This window comes from Syngnathus typhle, linkage group LG1 (genome assembly GCF_033458585.1).
Source record: "Syngnathus typhle isolate RoL2023-S1 ecotype Sweden linkage group LG1, RoL_Styp_1.0, whole genome shotgun sequence".
Taxonomy (NCBI): domain Eukaryota; kingdom Metazoa; phylum Chordata; class Actinopteri; order Syngnathiformes; family Syngnathidae; genus Syngnathus; species Syngnathus typhle.
The window spans coordinates 21,603,254-21,612,255 of NC_083738.1; the positions used below are offsets into that span (position 1 = coordinate 21,603,254).

At 42.5% G+C, this 9,002-nt stretch overlaps 1 long non-coding RNA gene across 2 annotated transcripts; it reads left to right on the top strand.

Moving 5' to 3' along the window:
* The first annotated feature begins 514 nt into the window (after window positions 1–514).
* LOC133162093 (uncharacterized) lies at window positions 515–8,335 on the top strand. 2 transcript variants are annotated; one of them, XR_009716172.1, is made up of 3 exons: window positions 515–918; window positions 2,185–2,415; window positions 3,776–8,335. It is a non-coding gene; the product is annotated as an uncharacterized LOC133162093 (long non-coding RNA). The 2 variants fall into 2 exon arrangements; XR_009716171.1 differs by having other exon boundaries at window positions 516–1,050.
* Window positions 8,336–9,002: the final 667 nt, after the last annotated feature.

The following is a 9,002-nucleotide window of genomic DNA, read 5'->3' on the forward strand; positions in this document are numbered from 1 at the left end:
GCATCCAGGAAATGCCAGTTCATAAATTTAAGGCTAAAAACAACATCGGATGTGTTCGTCCCTTAATTCATGCCAGTGTGCCAGTCAACTCTGAAAATGTAATTTCCTACACAAATTCTCTTTTCGAAAGAATTATTACATTTCATGACCAAATCTAAATTAAGTTGAAACTGGCAACAATTACTATTTTTCCAGCGTTGATTCATCTTGTGAATTGTATTTATTCAATATCCTCTCCGATAATGTCATCGGGCATTTACGATTCCGTGGAATGGTGCTTATACAGTTTAGGTGAAATTTCTGTCCATCTATAAAAAAAAAATTCCCAAGTGAGATATGTGCCTCACTTCAATTAAAGTCGTGAAATCGCACCAGTACACCCTGCTGCTTTTTAATAGAACTTAATAATGATAATAATAATCATAATAATAGTCATAGTTTGTCTTAGCTCGCTGCAGTTACGAAACATGTTTGTTCCTGCGCTGTCACTGTGCTCCGGAATGTGTGGGAAGAACTTGCGGCAAACAGTTTTCGCATCACAATCGCCAGGTTGATTAAGAGCTTTTGCCCAGGACAAGTGTTCAGTGTCAGCACGTGAGCTGCTCAGTCATCGAGATGCTTTACTTGCCGTTACATTTTCCAAAAGAGCAAAAACCTCAGGCTGCAGATGAAAGGGTTCCCTGAATCACATCCGCGTATGTCTATGGTAGAGTAGAAAACTTTCCACCATGCCGGTGCACTTTTAAAGGGAGTCTGTGTCGCCCGAGGCGAGCAATTACTCCACATTGTAACCACGACACAAAAGTGACTTTAGCGAGTGTATCGACTGCGTAACCTCAAAGGAAATCTCCATTCAGGCGCTCATAAAAGAACGTCTCATGAGCCGCGATACGACGAGGGATTAGCGAAGAGAAGCAGGTGAAGTCCTATGGCTATGCGCGTTTGCTCAGCTGTACGCCGCCGCGCCCAAGTAACCCAAGGTCGGGGATGTAGCGCTCCATTTTGCTCTTTTTCCACCCTTCCGCCTTGCTATTCTTTATATTTGCACAGGTGAGAGGACTACAGTCCAACAGGTGTGGGCCTTGAAAGTCCGGTTTGCCTGGCTGGCTGGAAGCTGTGTACTCGATGGATGGATGGATGGATGGATGGATGGATGGATGGATGGATGGATGGATGGATGGATGGATGGATGGATGGATGGATGGATGGATGGATGGACGGACAAATTGATGATTTACATAGACGGATTGGGTGGATGGGAGGCTGGCAGCGTGGGTGGTAGTATCTTTCCAGCCAGCGCTTTTGTCCATAGAGACAGACAGCAAACACACTAACATTGAAAAACTGAGATGTACTGTCAGTGGATGATGCACTCTAGAGATTATTAGTCATAATGGCCTCCGGGGTGGGTGGCAGCAGAGCAGTGAGGCTGCGCTGGATGTATTCCTGTGCGCAAACAGTATGAATACCTGTTATGTAGTCAGTAAACCCCAACAACATTCGTTCGAGGAAACTAATTTTTAGAAATGACATTTTCAGGCGTAAGCTCAATTTCTTTGTTTCCAATTAGATATCAAATTTTGAGGGTAACGATGGTAAATCTGTGCAAAGATGAGAACTTATTGAGCTACAAGGAGGACAGATTTTTCAAAAAATCTGATTTAACAACCGCTTCAGGCTGGCATTGGCTGAAAACTGGGTGATGTATTCCAGTTGAACAAGGTGTTCCAACTAATTTTGAGGACACGCCTTCAGCTTTCAAACGAGAGACACTGTTCATGATTTAAAAGCCTCGTTTTACATTTGTAATCATTGGAATGTTCTGTTCAAAACAGCAACACTAAATGGGAGGAATGTGGGGGGGTTGAGTCGATTATAACTTAAATGTGGGAAAAGCCCCTCAGTAGTTTTTGCTTAAACTCGTTCAAGTACAGGGCAACGAATGTCAGATGCACATAAAAATTGGTTGGGGCAGGACACAAAACCGAGGCCAGGTGCGACGTAACAGAGATGTGTCGGGTAATTGTCGGGAGCAAGGTGGAGCGGCACGGGAGTGGTAAAAGTGAGATGAGCTGTGGTTTGCTCCCGTCGGGCCAAAAGTTCAAAGTGAGGCAGGACAAACAGGTAACCTTAGACGCCATGTGCAACGCCTCTCACGTGTTCCGCTCATTGTCTTTTACCCAGCCCAAGCTCGGGTTTCTGGAGCGGGCCGATCTTCCTGGGATAACCCGCCCACCCCTGCCCATTCTTCACCTTGGACCCCCAAGCCCCGCCCCTGCTGAAAGTAAACACGGAAATACAATAGGTGCAAGCGCACAGACGTATAATGTCAATATGTGAGTATAAGATAAACAGCAGACCTGAGTTCACACGCACGTTGAGTGATTGCTGACCCAGATGACAAATGCAGAGCTGGTAAAAACACATTTGTTTAGGTCGGAGTGGCAGTCCGATTACATTGTTTGTAGTAATAATTTCATATGTATACAGCTGTGGCTAGAAAGTAAAGTGTGGAGAGTCTCTGTCCACGAATTGCGCAATGTCAAAATATCCAGTCGCTTTCTCCTTTAATATATAACACTGCAATACAGTTTATGCTGTGTGGAGAATCAAAAGCCACACACAACTTCTAATCGCCAATCGGTTGAAATAGCATTTGTGTTATCCTTCAACCAAACTGAGCACACTGCAACGGGTGACTGGCACGTGTCGAGAATTGTGCATTTTGCGAGTGAAGTAAGATCCGAGTAATGGCGGGTGGCGTGGTATGTCGATTGAAATGTGACATAATGCTCTAAAACTGGAGGGACGAGTTTTCACTCAGCATCATTTTCTCATTACACTCATGTCAAGGAGAGTTGTTCAGTCACGAGGACAGAGGACATGTTCACCCCAGGCAATATTCTCGATCTCCTTATGTATATGCGTGCCTGGCTCTACCTCACTCCAATAGTCTCTAGGGGTGTAAATCGCGGGTTTTGTCACGATACGATATCATAGCGATACAAAGAACTACGATACGATATTTGCCGATATCTTAAAGCCTGCTGCAATTCATTCACGATATATCACGATATAGTGCTCTACGATCGATATATATATATATTTTTAAATAAGAAATATAGAACAATATCCTGATTTATAACAATTCATACGCAAAATCAACAAGGTACTGCAAACTCTTTATTTAGGAAATTACAAGAGTATTGTAGAGTTCTTATTTTAACACTGAACTTTGATGTCGTGTTTTTTCTTTAAATGTGCGGCGAGTTTTGTGCTCCCTGAATATTTGATCACCGCATGGCAGGATTTACAAACTGCACGTGTCTTGTCCGTTGAGCCATCTTTTCTTTGGAATCCAAAGTGCTTCCAAACGAATGACTTGAAGCCTAAAGGGGAGCCAATTTCCTCGTCTTTTTGGACACTAGCCATAGCACCAGCCCAGGAGCCGCGTACTAGTTGTCGACTCCCCTTTCACGTTCCTGCTCTGCTCACAACACAACACGCCGCTCACTGCTCCCGGAAAGAGGGAGCAAGCAACAATGAACTGGATTTCAAAATAGAGTCGCGTCTAAAACGCGGCGATATAAATCGATGTTTACGTTTAGCATCGATGCCAATAAATCGTAGAGCATTATATCGATTAATCGATGTGTATCGATGAATCGTTACACCCCTAATAGTCTCCCTCTTTGTTTGTTTACCTCTTTTAACACGTCTCATTACCACGCCAAAAACACCCTTCTGTTAATTGTCTGTCTTATTATTATTATAGAGTTGTGACTATGCCTGAGCCTATCCAGGGAAAACCCGATCATAGGTCACATGCATCCATCCATCCATCCATCCATCCATCCAGCCCTAGGTTTAATTTGGAATTTCGCATTATGGTTAGTTTAATTTACTTGTGATTTCAGTTTTTTTTATCATTGAGTTAACTCGTTTTTAAATTGTGTGTATTTGTTGTGAAAAATATTGTGTAATAGAGTGAAGTCAACAACAATTCCCAAACAACTGCTCAACTATCCTTCCTCATGACCAAAAAGTCCAACCGAAATAAATATGATCAAAAGACTATTTCAAAGTAACCCCGAAAACCATCGAAAATAAAATTAATTGACAAGGATGAAAACGATAGACATATTATAGTTATCTTTCTAGATGAGGAATGTATTTTCAGTTGGATATCCTTTTAATTTAATTTTGTTGATTTTTTTCTCACTTTTAACTTTGATTATTTTTTTAATTTCTCTTAACTATACTAAACCATAGCAAAGACAAACGCCATCCTCCTTTAATGAAGCAAATAATGAAAGAAATAAAATCATTTGTTACTTTACACGACATTACTTTTAGAACAGACAGCGGCTAAATTATTGTCACAACAGGTTCTGATGTGATATAGTAGATGTCTGCCGAGGTGTGTTTACTGTAATATTATCTGCAATGGGACACCGTAGACAGCCTGAAGCAACCCTGTGAGCCAGATGAGTAGGCCATAGCGTTAATATCATACAGTTCTACAGATTGCACATCAAAGTGTCAAAGCGCAGTTGATTTTAGGGTACGTTTCTCTCCCCCAGGGTTCAAACGATTTTGCTTGATTCGTTCCATCGAGACGGTGCTGAAGTTCACCGCTATGGAAACAAGATAATTGAATACGTCCCAAAATTTTCCATACATGCCGCAGCCACTATTATCTAAAGTAACATTCTGTCAGTTACGCTAGTGCACAGGTGTCAAAGTCAAGGCCCGGGGACCAAATACGGCCCGCCACATCATTTTATGTGGCCCGCAAAGACAAATTGTGCATCAAAGTTGTATCATTGCTAGAATTTCAAATTGTCTTCACTTTTAATAATGTCTTTTTTTTAAAAATATTTGACCAGTTTTTACTCCTCTGATTTGAAAACGAGTTATTTGTCAGTCTGTTTTTTAGCTTTTACTGTATATAATATGAGGTGCTCATACATTTATTTGGGTTGACAGTAATAATGTCCCTCCGAAAGAAGCTATGACGACAATGCGGCCCGCAAAAAAAAAAGAGTTTGACACCCCTGATCTAAAGTAACATTCTGTCAGTTATGCAGGTGGATCACATTGCTGCTGAAATCATGGGAAATGTGTTGCTACTTATTACTCATCATATCAAAGTTAACCTTGAGACCAAGTCAGGTTCTCCTTTGCATGTGTGAGCCCCTCCGGAGCCCCAGGGTGCCACGCCGAGGTGTGAATGCTAACACGGCCCAATCCGTATGCCACAGAGAAAAAACAATCCATGCTAATCTGCTGCCCCAGACAGGAGTCCAGTTAGGCCAATCAGCGGAGGAATCATCAGGAACGGCGGGGGCTCACGGAAGCCCAGATCGGGGCGCCTGATTGCGGCACGGGTGATTTGCGGCCCCAGAACAATGATGGCTGCCCAGCTCAACGCCAGAGGAGGCTGCACCACAAACTCACCTGACACTCAGACCAAAGTCTTGTATGACGTATTACCTGAAAGCTATATGTGGGTTAAAGTAAAGAAAATCACTTTGATAGAAGAAAAAGTCTTTGGCATTCGTTCCAGATAATCAGATGTAATTTTCTGATATTAAATGTACTTGTAAATAATGGAAATTAAAGGTAACAAAATCAAAGGCAAAATGGCCACCCTGATGGATAAAAACTTTATTCATATTCCGTGCTTAGACTAGTGGGAACACATGGAACACGTTTATTGTAAAGAAAATGTTTGACTTGACATTACCGTTAAGTTCATTACATTAACTTCAGCGGTGTACAGATGTTGAAGTTGTCCGCATGTTAGCTAGCACACATTAGCTTGGCTATCACGCGATTCATGTGCCTCAACAAGCTCAGAACTGAAAAAAAAGATGACGTTCGGACTGCACTGGATTCTTTCTCTAACCACATTGCGCTTTTTCAGAATGGCTGGGAGCTTTTGAGTGCCAATAGTTCTACCACGACAGAATCAGCAGTAGGTGATTTCGCGGGACTTCTTATTTAGTTTTCGGAGGTTCCGGCTTTTTCAACTATTTGCAATAACTATACGCTGACAAACTCTTTGTAGTCTAAAAGAGGTTCACTTGTTGTCTCCTTCAACGTAACAAGGAAGTGGAGGGGTGTTGAGTCCGTGCCCGCCAAGTTTTCACCTAAACATTCCCCCGGGGCTTGCATTTGACCCTCCGCATTTCAACCAAAACAACACAGCAAGCCACTTCCTATGAACTGGGCCTAGATAAAACGGGAAGCTACCTTGTGCCCCGCAGCATAATATGGTAATACCACGGGAATGACTGAGGTTTGGAAGGGGGGGGCGGGGGTTCAGATCTTAAGCGTGCATAAGGGAGTATTCTTTATATTGCCCTCCCTTTGATCTGCAGTCATCATTTACCAAAGAGATGGAAGTCCAAAGGTTGAAAGTTCACTTCAAAGTGACTCTCAAAAGTTCCCGTAAGTTAGCAAAACACTAGCTAATGCATGATAAAACGTTATAAAAAACAACTGCATGTTGAGAACTGTATATATTGTGACAAGCCACATCAGAAAAACAACTACGACTGTCTATGACCTTTAGGGGTCGTGGCCTAAAGACGTCAGATCATGTCTCTGCGAGCGTCTGGACTTGAATTCTGATCAACTTCAGCTGCTTGAAAATGTTCTTGGTTTGTGCTTGTGAGTTTGGATATGGAAGTGTCAAAACAAACCGGCTTGTCCAAGATCCCATCTGCAGGGTAACGCTTAACTTGCATTGAGAAACACCTGATGCGTACGTTGGAATTTTATCCACATTAGGCCTGACTTCAATCATAACATACAGGTATGTGATTTCATGACGTGTACAGTATGCCAATTGTATCGCTGCAAAGCACGCATTGGAAATCCAGCCTATGGTGTGCTTCAACAAGATCATTTTTCATGAAATATTTTAAAACAATACTTGGCAGCCACACTTGTGACTCAATTGAAATTGGCTAACTGATTGTGTCAGTTTATGTTGTGCAACATCACGTCACTGTTCTGCTATATTATTGTTCACTTTTCACACTTTGTACTTATTATCAGGCTGTTTTATAAATCTGTAGTTGTTATATATATAATTATGGAATATATAGCTGTAAAGTTAAAGCAGTTGACAGGTTGATGTAATATTTGAGCTTAAAATAGGATATAGAATATGTACATTTACATGTATTTTGGTGAGTCCAGCAGAGCCACATTGCTTACATACTGTAAATTACATTCCAGCAAAGGCGTTCAGGAAATAGCCTCGAGTCAAATCTGCTGTTGCACATGCCACTAACGTCGCAAATTACTGCTGTTGCACATATACATTTACTACTTGGTTCATTGTTGTAGGAACTCTAAGTTATCAATGAAGTTGTCATATGGAAACTTTTTGAAAAGCCAAAGGAACCAGTTCTTACAAAGATGTTCGACTAATCTACTCTGGAAAGTGTGTAATGTTTAACGTTCGGAATTAGTGTGCGTTAGCAACCAATGTTAGCATACTTGCCTCCAGGATTCCAGCGAATCGGATGTAAAACTTGAGACGCTTTTCTAGTTCACGCAAATCTTTGTACCTCAGTTCTAATAACTTTCAGTCATGACAGCGAACAGAGTTCACCAGAAGTCACCCAGTGTAAAATCAGTAATCCTGTGCCCTGAGTGCGCCTTCCTATAAATAGATAGACATTTACGTTGAAATATTTTATTTCAGTATTCCGTGTTCTCTGGGTGTGAGGTGGTGTTGGCTAACCGCCACTGATAGTGATCCACAATAGATCGATACATACAGTATCTTAATAGCTCATTGTCTTCTCGTTGCCTCATCTTCTGAGCCCCAAAAAAATGTGCCATTGTCATGAAACTAATTAAAATGATTTGGCAAGTGTTTCAAAGTGCCAAGGCACTGAAGAAGGAAGGTTGCTCATCCTTCATGCATGTAGAGAAGTACAGTAGCACCATTAAGAAAGAGTCTTGGCCCTGGCTGGCTGTGTCTTTCTCGCCGCGGGTCGTGTGTGGGAGTGGAACGTGCTTTGACGTCTGATACCACACATACACAACATTGCTCTCAATGTAGACAACAGACAGGTGTGTACATGTGCAACCCCCTCATCGCCACCACACACCTTACAGGACAGAAGCAGTTTTGGTTTGAACCCACCCAAGTTTCTTGATTTTTCAAAGGATGAATAATAAATGACATTCTCCGTTTCAGATTTGGATTTTGCGTGTGGACGCTACGTATATGTGTGAGTATTGTTGTATGCATTTTCTGTGTCGCTGCTCCATTTGGTCCGAATACGATTGGATGAGGTTGAGTAAGGTAGGTAGGTAGGTAGGTTGGTAGGTGGGTTGGTGGGTGGGTCAGTTGGTTGGACAGACGTATATCAAAACTATTTTTGATGTGTTTATACACGATCACATTTTGTGGGTTTTCTTTTCATATTAAAACACCAGTGCGTTAAAGTGTCTGAACTCTAATAAATTATTTTTCGACTATAATAGACTGGATGCTGTTTTGCTCCTCCCCCAAATATTCCCGAATTGTCACTTTGTTGTGTAAACATGTGATCAAGCTTCGCCATCGTTGGCTGCTTCCTGTTTGAGACCCCGAGGGTGGTGGTGACTCATATCAGAGGGAGCTTCATCCTCTTGTTTTTCACCATGAGGCGGAACGACCTCCATCATCTGCTGCTATACAGTAGCCAGAACGAGGATGCAAGCGGGCAAGGAGAAGGACGAGGGGGGGGTTAAGGGGTTGAGGGACTTGATGGAAGGGTTTTAGGGTGCCTAGAGTTTTTGGGGCTGAGTGGGTCTATTTAGCCCCCAGCAGATTGCCCATCTCTCCTTCCCCCTCCCCTCCTCCTTCCAACCTTCTCCTCCCCCTGGCTTTTGTGTGCCCTGAGCCCACTCCTCCCCCTTTTGTCACCCGGGCATTCCGCTTTGGTTAGCACGCACAATGGGCGCTCAGTGCTCACTCTCCTGACACTGCA